The sequence below is a fragment of the Solanum stenotomum genome, chromosome 11 (genome assembly GCF_019186545.1).
Source record: "Solanum stenotomum isolate F172 chromosome 11, ASM1918654v1, whole genome shotgun sequence".
In the NCBI taxonomy this organism is placed as follows: Eukaryota; Viridiplantae; Streptophyta; class Magnoliopsida; order Solanales; family Solanaceae; genus Solanum; species Solanum stenotomum.
The window spans coordinates 35,884,380-35,906,726 of NC_064292.1; the positions used below are offsets into that span (position 1 = coordinate 35,884,380).

The window sequence follows — 22,347 nt, forward strand, 5'->3', positions numbered from 1 at the left end:
TAATTCAAGGTTGTGATTCGTGATAGGAAAGATCTTGTGATGTTTAGGAGTGTTTTTAGATAGTTAAACATGAGAAACGATTAAGAAATTACTGTCTGGGAACAAGTTTGCAACACAGAGATGTATTTAAATATTTGATCGCAAAATTAATTTTGAAAAAGAGGAGTCTGCGTCCTATCTGTGACGCGTAGGTGATTTTTCTGCACTGGGGGAGCAAGTCCGCAATGCAGACTTGCGTGCCGAGATCTGCTCGACTTTTTCCTTCTTCGTTTTCTCACCCCAATTCGCCTAAATTCAATTTTTTTTCTCAATTCCTCTTTAGATTCAGATACTCATTATATGTACACAAGATTCTAACCCAAAACAACTCTTAAAATCGATAAAACTCTCTCTAGAAACTCATCGACCCCATTTAAATTCAAGAATGAAAGCAATTCAAGAACACAACTCAAGAACATCAAATCCTCAATCTTTTAGGATGAAAATTACACTGAAATAAACATGTTTGGCGTGTGGGTGAACGAACCCAACGCTATGTGAACTCACATACTTTGTAGAATTGAATCCTTGGCGAAATTCACAACCAAAATTGCAAGAACTTGACGAATCTTGAACTTTTCTTCTCCTTTCTTCTTTTGAGTTCTTTCTCCAAAAACCCTAGCGTGATTTGGTAAATGCGTAATTTGAACTAACTCAGTTTAGACCCCAATTAAACTTCTAAAAATGAAATTAATTATTGGGTATGGAAAAGACCATCTTACCCTCCTAAAATTCGGTTTAGACTTTCCTTATCTAGACAATCCAACTTCAAATGGGCATATATCTACCTCATACAAACTCGAAATCGAGCAAACTTAGTGGCATTGGAAAGATAATTCAATCATCTTCCCTAGGCTATCTTGTAGCCCACCTAACTCATCCTGTGCTAGGAGTTATGGTCGTTTAAAGTTGACCCAAAACTTATACTTAGCTTAACTTTGCCAAACTTTCCAAATTTGATTATTTCCAAAAATGTTTTCTTCTAATTCTAATTCTTTCAAATAGCGGGGTGTTACAGGGTGCTCTAAGACGCCTGATCCATGGGATAATACACACGAAAAATTGGGAAAGTCATGTAATTCCTATAGTTAGCTGATAATGCGAAAAGGCCGTAAAAATTGTGGGATTATATGTAATGCTTCTCCAACTTATTACGGAGATCCTCATAGTGATGATATTCTGGGCTTTTGTAGTGAATCCTAGTTGGCAGCGCTTAAGTGGAAGGATTAGTCTCAGGTGGCATGCCACATCATTAAAAGTTTGTGGTGTTAACTCTTGAGGGTATTTGTGGTCTCTTAGGATCAGAGGCAAATTTAAGATTTCAAGAAGACGGGTGCACCATTGTTAGGGACGGCTTTGCCCCTTTATGAAAGGCAACTACTTTAGGCTTCCAAATTTGAAGGATCTCAATTATTTTAGAAATAATAAATATATATTTTTCATAAGAAAAATATTGAATACGATTTGCAAGAAAAAATATATTAAGAGAAAAAATTATTAGAAGAAAATTGATATACCTAGAGTACTATGTCGCAAGAAAGATTAAATGCATTGGTTATATGAATTATTGATTAAAAAATAATTATTAAAAGAATCCGATTGTAAAAAAAATATACAATTTTGTATCTCAAGAAATTTAAAAAGTAGACTTTATAAAAAGAAGGGAAAAGGGTAAAAAATGCTCTTAAACTATGCGAAAGGAACAAAAATGCCCTTCGTTTGTAGTTTGGTCCAAAAATGTCCTTATTGTTATTTAATGAGTCAAAAATGCTCATTCTCCAAATAAATATATTATTTATTTTCTTTTAACACATTCGTTTTTCTAATAATATTTTTTAAAATTAGGAAATGATTATCTTACTTCATTCAGGAAAAAATAAAAAAGAAAAAATTTCTTATTTTTTTATAATTATTTTTTATCATTATATAAATATAAATTAATAATGAATATATTATGATATTTTATATATGACATATATTATATGTCGAAATGGTACATGAAATTATTCTATTTTAATTAATAAAATGAGATTAAGAAGAAAAAAAATATTTCCTACATTTTTATTTGTTAAAGTGATTTTAAAAGAAAGAAAATAAGAACATGATTCTTTAATAATATTTTAGTTAGGAAGAAGATGTGTTTAAAAAGGAAAAAGGAAATAAGAACATGGTTCTTTAATAATATTTTAATTAGGAAGAAGATGTGTTTAAAAAGGAAAAAAAAATACTTTTTGACCTATTTAATAACTATAGGGGCATTTCTGGACCAAAGTATTGACTGCAAGGGCATTTTTGGACCAAAGTATTGACGGTAAGGGAATTTTTTAGCCAAACAATAAACGGAAGGCATTTTTTGTTCCTTTCACATAGTTTAAGGGCATTTTTTTTATCCTTTTCCCTAAAAAGAATATTATTTTTTCTTAAAAGTTTAAGGCCTCGGTTTGATTTTGTCTTAGACCACTTGTGCGTTTGAGCCGCTACTGATCATTGCACGTAAGATAAGATCTAAAATATTATAATTGATTTTGTTAGTTTGCTTACTAAGAATGGTGATTTCAGTTGAAAGAACGAAAAAGAAGGAAGAAATGAGTTTTTTCACCTGGGAAGTTCGAGCGCTACTTTGTGTTTTTTGTGAAATAAAATGCTTGCAATGGAATTGCTGTTTGAGAGAAGAGATATCCATTGGGACGGAGTTGACAGAATGGCACCCGCTTTCTTAAGGATCTTCGCTAATTCAACTACTTTTCTTTTCCGGGAATGAACTAGCCTGAGGAAATGGGCATCAAGCCTATAAGTCAAGTATGCAAGAAGAGTTTATAGGCGAAGACACTCTCAGTCGAAGATAGGGCAGTCTTCCTAGCTTTAGGGTCAATCGAATAGATAGAAGATCTAGCGCCTCGGTCAGAGAGAATGGGGCACGAGTTCGTGACCTAATAGAATAGTGTTTTGTGATCCCGTAGAAAGCTATCATACTTAACTTTAGATTTTTTTTAAATTGTTTTTTTTTTGTAAAATCTATGTATATATAAAAAGATAAGAAAAAATGTCTACGTGTCAACACCACAAGAAAAAAAGAATTTAAAAATTATTAAATTAATTTAAGATCTTAAAATAAAAATAAAAATTACAAACACTATAAAAATAATGAAAAATTCAACAAGCAGTTTTTACAACTTTTTTAAAAAATTCAAAAATTTAAAGTTACCTTAACTTTTTACTGTTTTCAAAATATTTTTTATTCTTTTGATTTTGAATAAAAAAAAGGAGATATGAAATAATAGTATAATAATTGTATCATCTTTCATAAAATATCAAGTCGGAAAATGATTTTGAAACAAAGCACTTCATTTATTTATTTTATTTGTTAACTTAAAATTTTATTATGTAAACTTAGTTACTATTTTTAAATTTTAAACTGAATGTCAAACAAATAAAATAACAAATCTGACGTTAAAACAAATACAAACATCTTTTTCAAAATAACTATTAAAACTCCTTCTGAATATTTAAAATTAGAATTACTACCAAAATTATCAGCAAAAAGTTAGAATTAGACTTACTACCAATTAAAAATCTATTTTTTAAATTAAAAATTCAAATTACGAAACACAAAAAAATAATTTAAATAACTAATTAACAAAAAAGTAGAAAATAAAAACTGTCTTTTGACAAAAAAATATCTCCTACTTTTAATTTAAAATTTGAATTTCAAAACATAACTAACTAACTTTATCCCTATAAAATACACAATTCCATAACCCCACGACTTCCAAAAATAAACTGCTACCCACAAGTTTATCAACCCACTTTTTCATAAAAATATATTACTTCCAGAACTTCTGTCATCATCCACTTCTATAGTTTAACATGTATTGTGCATGATCCAGTCCGTCTTTTTATTTCTTGATTGGTTTAGCCATCTCCTCGGCCAAATCATGATAAGGTGATGTGCACCAACATCAATGTTTTTGACTGGCGGGACGATAATTAATAGAGTTGGATTATCATAATGACTACTCAACTTTTTTTCCTAACTTGAATAATGATGCCTCAACTTGAAATGTATTACATGATCATGTTGAAACTATGACTAAATCATTTAATTCAAGTATATGAAAAAAGTTATATGACTGAGATGCAACTATTCATGAGTTATTTCAGGATCAGATTTTGTTATTAGTTGATGTGTTGATGGTAATACAAAAATATCTAATCTATTTAATTTATAAAATTTGAATAAATTATAATCTATAGAGTATTGCTATTCTGTTATTCATTTAATAATAATAATAATAATAATTACACATATAATTTTACCCTCTTGGTGTTTTATTGCTTAAAATATCTGTGATCTATTGTCAATAAAGTCTTTTCTTTATTTTCTTGACTTAACCATGTCCTTTGCTTCAAATATTGTTGGATTCATTCTGACTTTTGTTGTCTATTCAGTGCGGAAGTGCAATACCTGATGAAGGCGGCAACTGCATTCGATGTGAGGATTGTTTAATTTGCACAACGGCAAAAGACATCGGTGTTTATAGAACTCCCAAAACTGATATAGTGTGAATGGGTAGTTTTTAAACGTCAAGGGTTGAAGGTGTATTGTGAAACGGGGGTTTGAAACTCTAATTCCGACGTTTTGTCTCCTCGCAGGCCGCCAGGGCGGGCCGCTATGGCGGATGGGGTCCGCCGTAGCGGCCCAGTCGCAAATTAAGTCGGGATTAAACCCCAAAAATGTTATTATTCTGCAACTTTCATTCTTGAGAGCTAAGAAATGACTCAGGGCAAGTTCTTGACAGTTTTCCACCTCTTCTAGCGCGAAAGGTAAGAATTTTACTCCCCTAATCCGTTTTTCGATCCGTAGAACTTAGATTCATGGGTAATTATCATTGGGGAGGATTTTGACCTGAAAATAATGGTGGAAAAAGCTCTAAGTTGGGTATTGTGATCTTGGGTTTGGCCTAGGGTTGATAATTTCAATTGTAAGCCGGGTAATTAGGCCTCGTTTATTGATCATTGAATTAATTTGTTGTTTTTAGACCACGAACAAGCGAAAAGAATTCGGAAAGGGAAGATTCAAGTACCTTAGAGGGGTTCAACCTTGGTTTCGAGGTAGTTGATGGTTTGATTTCATGTTTGTGTGATGTATGTTGGTAATTGCTTCATTGTAATGCATGTATGTATGTGAATAAAACACTATTGATCCAACCAAATGAATTATGTATGAATGAACAAATGTATGTCATGATTCAACACTTGATTGTATGATTGTGAGTATGTACATTATGAGTGTGAATGTGATTGTGGTTGTGTTGAATGGATTGTGTGTCATGTTTCGACACACTAATTGGGATCGGGTGTCACGTTCCGACACATATATTGGAGCGGGTGTCACGTTCTGACACACTAACTGGATCGGGTGTAACGTTTCGACACATATATTGGAGCAGGTGTCACATTCTGACACACTAATTGGGATCGTGTGTCACGTTCCGTCACACTAACAGTTTGGGTATGGGTTCTATGAGAGGACCATTGAATTGTCATATCTACTTGTTATTCAGAATGTGTAATTGTACATTGCTCCTGAAATGATAACCAATGTGCATATATATTCTGTACATGTCATGTTTACTATGTTGTAACTTCTTATATATGTTTCTCTTACTAGAATAGTCGTGTGATCCTACTAGTACACTGTGGTTGTGTACTGATACTGCACTTGCTCATTCTTTGTTGAGTACAGGGCATCTTTAGGCGACATTAATAGACCTCATCTAGGAGATCAGTGATTGAGATCGAAATTCAAAGGTGAGCCAGTTCTTTTAGGCTGTCATGGAGTCCGTCCTATTGTTTAGTCCATTTCCTTCGGACTTAGACTAATCAGCTATTTCTTATTTTAGTTGGGGTTGTACCCATTTTTCTTAGACTTGTTGCACTTTAGATGTTTTGGTACAATGACTTTCAGGTTCTAAGGGTTAGACTTCCGCGTTGGTTTGGTTAAGTTGTTTATTTTAACTTTTGGAGTTTATGGGAACTCTATATAATTTTTGCATTTAAACCTTCTTCTGTATCTTTAAATGCTTAGTTTTTCATTAACTTGGCTAAAGGGGTTGTAGTAATGGTTCTCCCACCGGAGGGTTAGTGTGGGTGCCAATCATGACGGTCTGGGTTGTAACAAAGTTGGTATCAGAGCCCAAGGTTCGTTGATCTCATTATACCAAAACGAGTCTAGTATGGTCTTGCGAAACTGTACGGATACGTCTGTACTTTTCTTCGAGAGGCTATAGGACTTTAGGAAAACTCATTTCTTTCTTTCTTCGTGTTATTACTTGAATTCAATTGGTATCTAGGTGATACAAATTGATATCTTTCCTCTTTCACTCTATGGTCAGAACTAGAGCAACAGAAGTGGTAACACCAACACTAGCAAGAGAGGACGTGTCCTTCCAAATAAGCATGTTTCCCCGATTCAATTCGGGCATGTAATGACTAGTGACAAACATGAGGTTTTATTTATGTTCTTAAGGTTGATCTTGTTGATTGTCATGAGCTGCTTCATAAGATGGATAAGGTAGAGTGATTCGGCATTGAGTTTATGATATACCAGATCAAGGGAGACACCAAAATGTGGTGGTGGTCTCATGTTGAGTGTCGACTAGTAAATGCACTACTCGTGACTTGGGAAATATTTTATAGCTTTCTGTATGGAGAAGTATATACCCTTAACTTTGAGGGATAGGAGGAGAGATGAGTTCCTGACTATAGAGCAACAAAATATATTTGTTCCAGCCTTTAAGGAAAAAAGTTAGTGTTTATCCAAATATGGTATACCACTTTGCTTCATTCTAAAAGAGCAAGTTCATCGTTTTGTGAAGGGATTAAGGTCAGATTTGCAGATCCAAGCTTATAGGTGGCTGATTGAGCAAAATCTTTTCAGGAAGTGGTTGATTTTGTGATGAAGGTAGAAGGGGGTGAATTCAGAAGACTTTGCCAAGGTGACAACATTCAAGAAGTTTGTAAGGGAAGGTTAGATAATGAACACCATTACTTTGGAAAATGCATTTAGTATTGTTGTCATAACAAGTATGGGTTGCTTAGTAAATGATGAAATTATGTTGCGACAATTGAGTTTATAATCTCTACTGTGATTTCCTAGATTGAGTGTATATCAAAGAGGGTCATGATACGACTACTACAATAGCAGCGATGCTTACTTGGTTAAGTTATTAAGTGTGTTACAATTGTGGAGAACATGGGCATATGAGGAGGAAATCAGGGAGGTCGTGGAGGCAGGGGAAATGGTAATGCAGGTAGGGGAGCAGTGCCGCCAGGAAAGAAGGCTGCCCCTCAAGATGACAGGGCTCAGTTTTATGCCTTTTCGGGAAAGACCGAGGTTGAGGTGTTTGATGCAGTGATCATATGTACTATTTTTGTCTGTTCAGTTTTCCTTGTGATTTGATGTGGTTTGTGATGTGCTTGATGCCTCCATCCATGTTTCTACCCAGTTGGAGAGTCAGTCATAGTCACCCAGGTATATCGTACTTGTCCTAACTTATTTATGTTTTTTCAGACTTGGACTGATTTAGTGATTATGAATATGACTCACTTTGATATAATCTTAGGCATGACTTGGTTGTCCCCCTATTATATTGCGCTTAATTGTAATACTAAGTCGGTAACTCTAGAGATCCCGGGTAGGGAGAGATTAGAGTGGGAAGGGGTGTACAAGCCTAAGTCAGCTAAGGTCATATCTTTTGTGCGGGCTAGGAAACTGGTAGGGCAGGGGTGTTTGGCTTATTTTGCTCATATTTGGGGTGTTGATGCCAAGTCTCCTTCTTTTGAGTCTATTCATGTAGTGTCTGAATTTAAGAAAGTGTTTCCTACTGATTTGTCTGGTATGCCTCCGGATAGAGATATAAATTTCTACATTGACTTGGAATCTAGCACTCACCCTATCTTTATTCCTCTTTATTGCATGGCTTCAGCAAAATTGAGAGAGCTTAAAGCTCAAATCCAAGAGCTTCTTGATAAAGGTTCCATCCATCCTAGTGCTTCCCCGTGGGGTGCTCCTATCTTGTTTGTTAAGACGAAGGATGGTAGTATGAGGACTGGTGATTTTATCTTAAGCCATAAAGAAGTGGATTGATACCGAAATGACAAGCTTATGGATAAAGAAAGTCTCATTGAGTATACTTGGGTGAAAGACCCAGCGCGCGGAGGATCCGTTGAGAATTTGTCTCGGTAGGGAACTGTACGATCTTTTCCCCTATTGTATTGAATCAATAAAAAAAAGAGGTCAGTGCTACGGCCTATCGCTCTCCACTATGAAAAGGTTCTGCTGTAATCACTCTGAATAAGACATCCATTCCCCTTTCAAATGAAAAGAGAACTAGAATTTTCTCTTCATCATTGAAATATTCCATTCAATCGCAGTGCGGTGCTCTCAAAAAGCTCAATCCTCTAAGGATGAAATAAATAGATCAGGAGTTTGACCTGGCGTATAAAAGTTGGGTTAGTCCTTTGAATTTGATGAGTATACCTGAGCTTGAGGTGTCATGTTGATGAAAAGGTTGACTTCGTAGTATTAGTCAGGGCTGACTGAGCATAAAGGTAATAAGAGTTTGTGATGGGATGCAACTGTATAATACGATTATGGATAAGCTAATTTTGTATAGTAAGTACGACTCGTGAGTATCTAAGGTTGTGGTTTCCTAATATTTAATGAGTAACATGGTTGTATGGAAGGTTTTAAGAGATGGTAGGACACCACTCGAATAAAATTTAAAAGAGCTAGAGTCATAATGAAGAAAAATAGTGGGACATAGTACAACCTTTAGAGAGAGGCGAGCGCAAGAATATTTTATTTGATTGCAAAGGCTAAATAGGTGTCTTCAGAGGGGTAGATAATTGGGTTAAGAGACGCGTGAATTTATTCATTTGTTGTGGCTATGGCAATAGTGTCACAGGTCCATCAAATGGGTTAAAAACTACTGGAAAAGACTTGAGAAAGGAGTGTACATACATTAGCTCGAGTGTGATGATAAAAGCTTTGTTTTTGAGTTTAGTAATGTGTACGATTGAATATTTAGCGAAGGATATTGTAAGATCGATAGAGATGCGATCAATGATAAGCGAAGATCCATCAATTCATAATAATCTTCAAGGTACAAGCTAATGTTGATAGATAAGGGGATTGTGTTATACGATTGAATTTACAATTCAGATTATTTTTCATTGTAAGTCTACATTCGTGGTGATATATTTTGTCAAGGTATGAATTGGCAAGGTGAGAAATGATCAATTGTATCAGGTATTCAGTAATTGAAAGGACTTACACTTGGGTTGAGTCGTAAAGTTTATTATTGTTGACTATTAAGTACCTAAGAAAGGTTTTCAGTTAAAAGTGTTGGTTTATAGTGAGGTAAATGGTCTAAGTGTTTATGATGGTTGTAAGTATGATTTACTAGATATGCTCACACGTGTTTCACTTTTGTGGGTGGATCATGTGTACCGATCATGCGATGTTCTCTTAGTACAATATGAGGATCATTGAGTCAAATTTTACTGTTCTTAAGAGTAATCTACAATCACAATTACTAAATCTAGCATTTCGATAGTGTTTTTAGGGGGTTTGTATGCTTGGACATATCCCTCGACGAGTATTTGATGTCTAAAGATCAAATTTTTATAACTTAAGCTCATGGGAATTTATATTGTGAGATGGAGATGTTGTTAAGAACTATGATTGTATGGGTGTTATGAGTGTGTGTTGGTTGGTTTATGTTCACTTCTAATTGTAGCGAGTATTGATTTGGAATTTTATCATGCTTAAGTGCGAAAGGATTCGTCATGATGATTGTGTGAAGGTATTTGATAACATGTTGCAGACATATGTACGATCAACTTTAGTGGTTATTGGGAATTGCTTTTGTTGTTAGTTAAGTTTACATACAACAATATTTATCACTCGAGTATTGAGATGACTTCATTGAGGCATTGTAGGGGATGATGTGTAGGTATTCAATTGGTTGGTTTGAGGTTGGATATGTGAAACCCTTAGGGGGTTGATTTGGTGAAAGATGCTCAAGATAAGGTGAGAAGCATCCAAGGTAAGCTTTTAGCAATCCAGAGTCGACAGAAAAGTATGCAGACAATAAGGTAAGGGACATGACATTTCAGGTTGGGGAGCAAGTTCTTCTAAAAAGTGTCACCCATAAATGGGGTGATGAGATTCGGCAAGAAGGGCAAGTTTAGTCCTCGATACATCGGGCCATTTGAGATCCTTGACTCTATAGGGCCTGTGGCTTATATGTTGGTCTTACCTCCTAGCTTTTTGGAGTTCATCCAGTATTTCATGTGTCCATGTTGAAGAAATATCATGGGGACGGGGATTACATCATAAAATGGGACATATTTTTGTTAGAATAGGACCTCAGTATGAGGAGGGACCGATTGCAATTCTTGATCGTGATATTTGGAAGTTGAGGAACAAGGAGATTAAGTCCGTGAAAGTTCAATGGAAGCATCGTTCGGTTGAGGAAGCTACTTGGGAAATCGAGAAGGACATGCGAGACAAGTATCCCCAATTGTTCGACCATTCAGATACTACTCTACTCTTACCTTAGCCCATTTTTCCTAGTTTGTCACTCGGGGACCAGTGATAGGTAAATTGTTATCTATTGTAATGACATGTTCCCGTCGTTATAGAAAATCCAATGGGGAAAGAATTGGGACCAGAAAACTTTTGAGTAGTGAGTTGAAAATTCCTAGCCTAGTCTAGATTTGGACAAAATCTGAGTCGGGTGAGGTCTAGGGAAATATTGTAATTAATGAGATGTTTAATAACAAATTTGATTACATAGTGGATAGCTAAGATGTTAAGGAACCCGTACGACTTTACGAAATCGAATTCGGGCGTGTAGAACTCTCGAAACTGATATTTGCGTGAACGGGTAGTTTTTGAACGTCAAGGGTTGAAGGTGTGTTGTGAAATGAGGGTATGAAACTCTAATTCCAACGTTGTCTCCGTGCAAGCCGCCAGGGCGGATGGGGTCCGCCGTAGCGGCCCAGTCGCAAATTAAGTCAGGATTAAACCCCAAAAATATTATTATTCTGCAACTTTCATTATTGAGAGGTAAAAAACGACCCAGGGCAAGTTCTTGACAGTTTTCCACCTCTTCTAGCGTGAAAGATAAGGATTTTACTCCCCTAATCCATTTTTCAATCCGTAGAACTTAGATTCATCGATGATTATCATTGAGGGAGGGTTTTGACCTGACACTAATGGTGAAAAAAGGCCTAAGTTGGGTATTGGGATCTTGGGTTTGTCCTAGGGTTTATAATTTCGATTGTAATCTGGGTAATTAGGTCTCGTTTATTGATCCTTGCATTAATTTGTTGATTTTAGACCACAAGTAAGAGGAAAGAATCCAAAAAGGGAAGATTCAAGTGCCTTAGGAGGATTCAAGCTTGGTTTTGAGGTATGTGATAGTTTGATTTCATGTTTGTGTGATGTATGTTGGTAATTGCTTCATTGTAATGTATGTATATGAATGAAACACTATTGATCAAACCAAATGAATTGTTTATGAATGAACAAATGTATGACATGATTCACACTTGATTGTATGATTCTAAGTATGCACATTATGAGTGTGAATGTGATTGTGGTTGTGTTGAATGGATCGGGTGTCACGTTCTGACACACTAACTAGGATAGGGTGTCACATTTTGACACATATATTGGAGCGGGTGTCATGTTCTGACACACTAACTGGGATCGGGTGTCACATTCTGACCCATATATTAGAGCGGGTGTCACGTTCCGACATAGTAATTGGGATCGGGTGTCACATTTCAACATACTAACAGTTTGGGTATGGGTTCCATGAGATGACCATTGAATTGTCATGTCTACTTGTTATTGAGAATGTGTAATTGTACATTGCTCCTGAAATGATAACCAATGTTTATATATATTATGTACATGTCATGTTTATTATGTTGTGACTGCTTATATATGTTTTGCTTACTGGAATAGCCTCGTGATCCTACCAATAAACTGTGTTTGTGTACTGATACTACACCTGCTCGTTCTTTGTTGAGTATAGGGCATCTTCAGGTGGCTATTGACAGACCTCGGCTAGGAGATCAGTGATCGAGATCGGATTTCAAGGGTGAGCCAGTTCTTTCAGGCTGCCATGGAGTCCCTCCTATTGTTTAGTCCATTTCCTTCGGACTTAGACTAGTTAGTTTTTTCTTATGTTAGTTGGGGTTGTACCCCTTTTTCTTAGACTTATTGCACTTTAGATGTTTTGGTACAATGACTTGTAGGTTCTAAGCGTTAGACTTCCGCATTAGTTTGGTTAAATTGTTAATTTAAACCTTTGGAGTTTATGAGAACTCTATATAATTTTTGCATTTAAACATGCTTCCGTATCTTTAAATGCTTAGTTTTTCGTTAACTTGGCTCGAGGGGTGTAGTAATGGTTCTCTCACCGGAGGATTAGTGTGGGTGCCAATCACGACGGTTTGGGTCATGATGGGAATAGACATATATTAATAAGATTAAGTCGTATGGAAGATTTCATTAACATAATGTCAAAAAATGCTTATTATATTATTGCTAAAGATGTATATGCATATCAAATGCGACCTTTAATCTATGATGCCAAATTCAAACCTGAGGAGGAGACTACTCTGTTCTCATTAGGATCGCCTGTGGGGAAGCCGGTGCAGTTGGACCTGGCAACAATTAATAAAACACGCCCAAGTTGTGCGAGAGTTAAAGTTCAGGTGGACCGTATTACAAATCACCTGGAGTGGGTAGAGATAGAAGTGATCAGTCCAAGAAAGCAGAGTACAATGATTGAAAAGATCAAAATTCACTATGACTTTTATTGTCGCACATGTAAGTTGCAACAAGGACACAATGAAGAAGAATGTAGAACAATTCTTCCTGAATTAAAGTATGCTAAAGAACAAGAGCTTCAAGAGGAAGGGGAGATACCTCAACATCATGATCAAGAGTGAAATCATCAGATCAACATGAGACATAAAATGTTCATAAAAAATGGTGCCCAACTAAAAAAGTTTTCATCATGGATAGGACTAAAGAAGTATATTCCAATGGTAAAAATATAGTGGCAACTGACAATGCTTTTGACTGTTTGGCAGTGGAGACACAATAGGATCACCTAGCTATGGAAAAATATGAGTAGTCACAATGCAAAAATTAAATAATGTGTAGGTTCAACAAAGCCAGAGCGAAATATCAATGAAGAAATAAATTGATACAGTGTATGAAGTAACTCTGCTGCTCAGGAGAGTTAGGTTAGCAAATTAAATAGTAGCGATATCTGCAGCACACATGAGGATATTCAGGACAATCAATCAAAGTTAGAAGAGGTGGACAAGACCACAAACCTCAAGGAGGAGAATTTAGCTCAAAAAGAACAAGCAAATACTGATTAATCAAAGCAGTTAGATCATTGGTAATAAAAAGTAGATAGAAAGGATGGGGAACAGTTAGCATGTACTGATGTCCAGCAGTCCACTGTGATTGCTAATGTTGAGTACCTTATACCATTGTAGATGATATCTATAAACCCTTAAGAGGTTTCAAATTGTACAACATTAGATCACAAAGAGCATCTCCCCATTATTTCTTATACAGAGAAAGATTCTCCCATACAAGACCTACATGAAATTATTTCACATCAGTTGCATGAAGTTAATATAATTGAAAGTAAGGAAAGCAGGGTTGATGGGGTGGAGGATAAAGATGAGAATAATAATAATATCAACTCTAGAATGGTTGAAATGGAAGCAAGATTATCTTCTCATGCAATCTCAAAAGGATTGAAAGGTAAAAATAAAGGGGAGAACAACAAAGTTGAGAAGAATGGTACGATGACAGGAACATCACTAAAGATGGGGGTTAAATCTGGTGTTAAATGAAGTATGAGAATTCATAAGGCTTTTCACAGAGTCTAAATGTTAAATAGACACCACAAGTTCTTCATGATTGCATTACTAGAACCATTCAAGGACACAAGGAATATTTAAAGTTTTAAGAGTAAGTTGGGGATGAAGTACGTCAATTATAATATCAATGGAAAGATTTGGGTGTTTATACAAGATCATATTCATGTGAGGATGATTTCTGATTCTGAACAACAAATAACATTGCAACTAACCCTAGAGGATGGAATACAAATGGTTACTACCCTAGTTTATGCCAAATGTTCTTCTCTTGAAAGATTAAGCTTGTGGGATGATCTTTCTTCCATTAGGCAGAATTTGACTCTCCCATGACTGGTAGGTGGTGACATTAATGTTATCATGAGGGCTAAGGAAAAAATTGGGGGTCTACCTATATATCCTCAGGAGTTTGAAGAGTTTTCTTTCTACATAAACTTATGTGATCTATTTGATGTCCATGTTAGAGGAAGCCCATTCACTTGGTGGAAAGGTAGGGCTGATGAGGCTTGTATTTTCAAAAGACTAGATAGGGTGGTAACTAATCAGGCTTTGGTGGATGTTGGTGGTGGTGTGGAGGTTCAACATTTGACTATAACTGGCTCTGATCATGCACCTTTATTATTTAGTTGTGGAGGCAAGCTTAACAGTTCCATAAACCTTTTTAAGTTTCTGAGGTTTTGGACAAGTAGACATGATCTTAAAGAGGGTTTTAGGAGTAATTGGGTGGTTGAGAGTACAACAAATGTATTTATTGACATCAAATCTAAGCAAATGAGAATCAGACAAGTTCTGACTAGATGAAGTAAAGAAAAATTTAAGGATATTTTTAGGCAATTTATCATCAGAGAAGAAATTGTGAGAATAGAGGAAAAATTGTTTGAAGAATACCCTACTGCCTCAAATAGGGTTGTTCTTCAAAGGGACCATGCTGAGCACAATAAGTACTTGCAATATGAGGAGGAGTTTTGGAAACAAACGGCTAATTTACAATAGTTTTCTGAAGGGGATAGAAACACCAATTTTTTTCACTATTTTGTAAAGGAAAAAAGAAAGAGGTTAGGGATAAAGAGCATGTTACTGGAAGATGATAGGTGGACTGAGGGTGATAATCAATTGTCTTCTGAAGCCATAAAGTTTTACCAGGCTCAATTTACTGTTATTAATAACAATGAGGAATATTCACTTCTTCAGAATATCCCTAAGTTGGTCTCAGATTCTAACAATTAAACGCTGAATATAGTACCTACTGGAGAGGAGGTTAAGAGGGTTGTATTTGCATTAAATAGAGATAGTGTATGTGGGCCTGATGGATTTTCATGTCTATTCTATAAATATTGTTGGGATATTGTGTGTCTTGATGTTACAGAATAGTGCAGGCTTTCTTTGAAGGTAATACACTACCTAAATCTATTACTCATACTAATTTGGTATTACTTCCTAAGAAAGAAATTATTCAGACTTAAGGCCAATTAGTTTAAGCAATTTCTTGAACAAGGTCATCTCTAGAATCATACATGACAGGATAGAAGATTTGCTCCCTAAGATTGTCTCCCAAAATCAATCTGACTTTGTGAAGGGAGAAGTATTACTAAGAATGCATTGCTAACTCAGGAGATAATTACTGATATAAGGAAGAAAGGAAAGGCAGCAAATGTTGTTATTAAGCTTGATATGGCTAACACTTGTGAAAGAGTGAATCAGAGATTTTTTATTCAAGTTCTAGAAAGAATAGGGTTTAACAGTTTGATGTTAGATATGGTTTGAAGGTTAATTGCAAATATCTGATATTTCATTATTAAAATCCCATGGTTTCTTTCACTCTTCTAGAGGGATGAAACAAGGTGATCTCTTATCCCCTACTCTACTGAGGTGTTGACACGAACTTTGAACAATCTATTTGAGGACAAAAAAATCAAAAGTTTTGGCATGCCTAAATGGAGTGACTACATTAATCATCTTGCATATACATATGATACAATCATCTTCTCATTTGTAGATCCTGTCTCTTTGAAATTGATTATGCAGACTCTTGAGAGGTATGGAAAAGAATCTGGTCAGATGATTAATAAGCAAAAGAGTCAATTTTGTATGTACATGAAGGCTGCCAGAGAAATCATACAAAAGGCGAAGGATATTACATGCTTTACTAGAGGAGAATTCCCTATTATGTACTTGGGATGTCCCATCGGACATGCAAGAAAGAGAAGGGTTCATTTCTCTGAACTTATTAAGAAGGTACAAAATAAACTACAACCGTGGAAGGGGAAACTATTATCCTTTGGGGGAAAAGTTATTCTTATCAACAGTGTCCTACAAAGTAATCCTATATATTTTTTGTCCTCTCCATTGTTCCTCCCAAGTGTGTGATTCATGATCTGTATAGAATATTTGCAAAGTTTCAATGGAACTTTAGGGAGGAAGGGAGAAGCAAGCATTGGGCATCATGGGTAGATTGCTGCTTACCCAAAAATGAAGGTGGTTTGAGATTCAAATCTCTGTTTGATGTGTCAAAGGCTTTGTTTACTAAATTATGGTGGCAATTTAGAACCAAAAAGTCTTTGTGAACAAATTTTCTATGGAAAAAATATTGTAAACATATAGACCCCAAGTGGTACATTGGCAAGGAGGTTCTAAAGCCTGAAAACTGGTATTGGAAGCTAGAGATGTTATGGATCAAGATATATGGTGGGCACCAAAGTGTGGTCATTCAAGTATTTGGTTTGATAACTGGACTCAATTAGGAGCAGTTTTCTATTATCTTCCTATATTAGACCAGCATTATAATACATATGAAGATGTCAAGCAGTTGTTATTACAAGGTAAGTGGAACAATGAGCTATTGGAGCAGTTATTTGATGAAGAAGTGGTAAATCAAATTCATAGGGTATTGGCAACAGTAGGGAAATCAAAGGAACGGGATAAAGCCTGAGGGATGCTAGCAAGCAATGGCAAATTTACTATTAAATCTGCTTGGGAGGCATTAAGAAGAAGAAGTTTAGATCAGGGGGAGATGAAATTCATATGGCAAAAGGGAATTCCATTCAAAATATCTTTTTTCATGTGGAGACTCTAGAAGAAGAGAAATCCCATTGGAGAAGTTCTAGAGAAAATCAAGGTGGAAAGTGAAGTGAAATGTTGTTGTTGCAATAGTAATCATCAGGAAACTTTTGAACATCTTTTTGTTCAATGTCCAAATGCTTTAAAACTATGGAAGATGTTAGTTGGGGTAGCTAGTATGGAATGTTATGGCGTTCAGCTGAAACAAATGTGTGATATTTGGTGGAAGTTTGAGTGTGCTTCTAAGTTGAAACCTTTAATTGTTGTTGTGCTTAGGTTTATTGGGTGGCAACTTTGGAAAAGAAGGAATAAATAAGAAATGGAGGCATGATGTCTTTTATCTCTATGGTGGAGGGAAATCAACAGAAACTTGGTTATGTTAGCCAAGTATATGTACCCTTGGTTACCTGATATTCCTGATACTTGGTCTTTAGTGGTCAAGTTCTTTGAAGATTACATACCAGTGATATCTTGTAAGGTGGTGAGATGGACATGTCCTGTAATGGACTTTAAATGTAATACCGATGGAGGATTGAATGCTATGACAGACAATTTTTCTAGTGCATTATGTATAAGAGATGTTGAGGACAATTTTGTTTATGTAGAAACAAGAAATATTGGAAAGGAATCAGTGCTGATGGCAGAAATGAAAGCCCTAATGTTTGGGCTAGCGTATTGGTGCACTCACAATATATTGTCGATTGTTTTAGAAACAGATTCTTTGATATGTAAAAGGGTACTTCATGGAGTGTGGGAAACCCCATGAAATGTTTCAGTTGATGCAAATTACTTAAAGAGGGTCTTAGTAGAAACTGGGCCTTGGTCGAACATATTTACAAAGAGGGCAATCAAGTCGCAGATTTGTTTTACTAATATAGTTTTTATTTTTGCAGGTACAATGGTGAAAAAATTCAATTCTTTGAGAGAGATGCCAAGTAAAGGAAGGGAATTGTTAGAACTCGAAAAACTGGGCATATCATATATGAGAATAAAGAAGTGTCAAAATAATTTGGTATATACTACAGCAAGCAAGAGAACACCGACAACAACTAATCCAATAAAATAGAAAGAAGGGCAAGGTGGAAGATAATTCATGATAAAGGGATTATTACCTAAAGTCGACATCTTAGATATGACATGGTGAGGTTCCATATCGGAATTCTATTACAGTGGTATTAGTTCCTCTGGAGCTCAACCTATTAAGAATGAAGAAATGCAAACCTAACTATGATCTTATAGTAAATTTGAAGATCGAATTGAGCATCTCCAAGAATTTTGATGTTGTCCATCGGTGGAAAAGGAACCCCCGATTTAGTGGTAGAAGAAGTCTTCATTGAGTATGAATTCATGATATTCGTGAGACTTGTGAATGCCTAAGGTGAATCTCTACTTGACCACGAAATTGTGCTTCCAAAACTTCCATTGTCAGCTTGAAGATCTCTTCCATGGTGACTCTTCGAGCTTCCCAAGCTCTGTCCTGTACTCTTTCCTTTTTTTTGTTTAGTCTTTTCTTTTTGTGTTTAATTAGTAATTGCCTAAATTAAGTTTGGGCTTGGGTCACTTTTGGACCCAAGCCATGTAAATTGTCTGTACTATTTCTTATATTTTTGGTAAATAAATGGGCTCGACCCAATCCATTTGTTAACCCAACATATCATTTTCATGTATTATAAAAAAGGATAAACTACCTTATTAGACATACATCACTACTATATATACTAATATTATCTTTCTTTTATACAATTACATATATTACCACTTTTAGTATTTTATACCATATATTAATATATTATTTGAAAATATTATTAGATACCCACATCCCTTAAAACTATTATTGATTAATTATCTGCTTAAATAACTCTTTCACTCCAAATCAACCACTATCTCTTAATTCTCCCCTCCCATGTTTATCACTCAATTATGTCTCCTCCTTTCTGATTCAAGAATTTCACCTTACAATTTCATTTCAACAATAGTTAATCTACTCTCTTCTTCTCAAGATATCAACACCACAAATTCTCCTAAACCCAAATATCATTTTGTATTGTTCATTTATCACGAGTTCCAATCACAGTAACTGCTACAGAGAAAACTTTCAATTCATAGTGGGTCTTGATTGTTTGTCTCCCAAAGAAATGGATCTTAGTTTTGATTATGCTATGCCACGGTGCAAAAGGATCAAAGGGAATATTGTAGAGAGTTTTTGTTTGATGGTGTTCTTCTAAGACTTTCTTTGGTTACTGTGATATGGATGTGGTAGTACCAATATTACTTTGATATAGCCCTTAAAACATGTGTATCCAATAAGTAGTAATCTTAATTAAGATCCGAGTTGTATTTTTAGTAATGGGTATCTGAACATGTATATGTATCCACTATATATTAAATTTCGGATACATGATTTTTAACAACACTAATGATATGAAAGATACTCTACAGTCGTGATTTGTTCATAGATTCATGTGTTTCAACTACATTTCATATTTAGATACACATAATTAAATGTATATGCTTATTATGTATTCAAGATACATGTTTTTAGATATAACATATGAAATTTAGATACACATAATTAGATGTATATGTTTCTTCTTTTTGTATATTCCATATTTAGATACACATAATTAGATGTATATGTTTACTATGTATTCGAGATACATGTTTTTTGGATATAACATATGCAATTGATACTTGATACATCAAATTCATACTAGATACATATAAAAGATACATGAAATATATATATATAACAAATACATGAAATTAATGCTAGATACTTCTATGATACATATGAATGTACTTGTATGGCACTCATGTATCTAAATGTTTAGTTTGTTGGATACATCATATATTGATAATAGATACATCAAATTAATGAATTTATTATTTTAAGAGTAATAATTCGAAATTAATCAAATTACATTACCAAGGTATACATGTTTTTATCTTATATTAATAATATTAATGAATTTACTATTTCAAAGAATAATAAAATGAAATTAATTATGTATTTTGAAAATCCTCAATTACTCCTCTAATTAAGGAAATAAGTTACAACCAATTAATTTAAATTAATAAATTTTGTATCTCAATTTTAAAATTCGACAGATACATGTATCTCATAGATTCAGACTCATGAATCCTAATCATAAAATATGGTAGAGGAAGTAATATTTGAAACTATTGAGAATCTTAATAATTAAGACCTAAACTAGTGGGATTTATGTGATTTGCCCTATAAAAAAAACCCAAATTCTTTATATAATATAGATCTATATTTTATTCTAAATTTCTAAAGAACAACTATGAATAATTGAAAAAGAAATTAACAAGCACAACCACAATCACAACCACAACTTTTCTGGATTATACAACAATTTTTTTTTGAATAATGTTAAATGTGGAAACGACCTACCGAATTATTAAATTATAATTATGATTTTTAAAATTATTATGTTATTTATTGTATCGTATTGTTATTCTGTATTTAAATTATTATGTGATGTATTGTACTTTTAAATTAAAATTTGCATTTTATCATTAAATTTTGTGAATTCTTCATAGGCAAAATTAATAATAATATCACAATATATTCACTTAAAATGACGATTTTTTAAAAAAAAAACATTTGAAATATTATTAATTCGGGGTGCAAGTAATATATAATAAATAATACAGTTTAAAAAAATGTTATATTACATTTAAAAAGAATTATGGATATTAGAGATTTAATTAATATCATCATATGAAAAATAATATGCTAGTTACAAAATAATAGAAATAATAATATATTATTCAAAAGTGAAATAGAGAGTATGAATTTGGAGAACTACTATTAAACTCTCTATAATTGGAAAGTTGAGGGTAAAATAGAGACTGCGTGGAGAGGACATTCTCTATTTTACTCTTCAAATATAGAGAATGTCGAATAAAATAGAGTAGGGCTGGAGATGGTCTAAAGTGAAAATTTAGGTAATCAAATTAAGACTGAACTATAAAAATTTCTCGATTGTGTCATATAACAAAACACGATCAAATATAATCAAACAGTCATATTTTAATGACTAAAGAAGAATAACTAATACTCCTATAAATGATGAAACGTTGTAATGTCAAATCTCTTAACTAAATTAATACTTTTTTTCTAAAACAATTCACATGATTGAAGTAATGAACATCACTGATAAGATAGCAATATATATGATTAGATAACCAAACACTCCTAGTCTCCTATAAAAGCATAATGAAATAAGTCAACAAAGAATAACATTTATGAAAATGATATCTCTTATGCCACTAACAAATTAAATAAAAGAAAACAGTCTTTTCAGATTTTTCACGTGTAAATGAATATCTTATATTGTATGTAAAAAAAATGAAGAACTTTCGTAAAAAACATAAAACTAAAAACACATTTATAAAGGATTACAAAATTAAATCTCTTTTTATTTCTAAAATCCAAAACCATACCAAAAATAAACCAAATTTTCTAAATTTTAAATTCAAAATCAAACCAAATAACAAAAGAAATCGATTCAATTTGATTTTTCAATTAATCTGAATAAACACCCCTACATTTTAACCTTCATTTTCTTAGAAGGATAGTCCCTAGCTATTTTATTGATCCGGTCCCAAAATTAGTGAAGAATCTCATTATCACAAGTTACGAAATGTTAATTTGGGCTGTAACGCAAAATGTGGATGAATAATTATAATTTATAACAATGACTAATGTAAGTACTATATAGTACTTGTTTACAATAATAATCATAACCATATGTTATAATTAGCATACATAGAAAGTTCATGCCACTTATATGTCTTTTTTCTTTCTTAAGTGGGTAGTTCAGATATATTTCGGTGTGTCTTTTTTAGGAAATAGGAAAAGCAATAACATAAAAAATTGGAAGCAAGAAAATATCAAAATATACGAATTTAAAAGGAAGAAAAAAAAAAGAAGGAAAGAAGGCAACAAAAAACTTTATAACGTTATACAGGGTACTGTGTTTGGTACGAAGGTAAATAGGCAACCATTAGAAACATTGCTTTTAATCAATCAATAGAATATTGAACAGTATCACGAGTAATTTGATTCAAAGAACCCCATTTAACACTTTGTTCGAAGGGTTGTTACTTATTGTTTGATAATGTATTGTGTTGTATTGTTTTAATAAATATAGTATTTGGATAAATTGTATCATTCTCCGTCTTTATTTAATGTCATAGATTCATAATTTGAATGGCAGACCTAACTACAAGAAAAGT

The 22,347-nt window shown here is 33.9% G+C and overlaps 1 protein-coding gene across 1 annotated transcript in view; it reads left to right on the forward strand.

Annotated features, from left to right (window-relative positions):
- The first annotated feature begins 267 nt into the window (after positions 1-267).
- Positions 268-22,347, forward strand: part of LOC125844869 (immune-associated nucleotide-binding protein 9-like) — a 947,253-nt gene continuing 925,173 nt past the window's right edge. The window contains exon 1 of the mRNA XM_049524228.1: positions 268-276. The gene's annotated coding sequence lies outside the window, so the exon portion shown is untranslated. The remainder of the gene's footprint in view (positions 277-22,347) is intronic.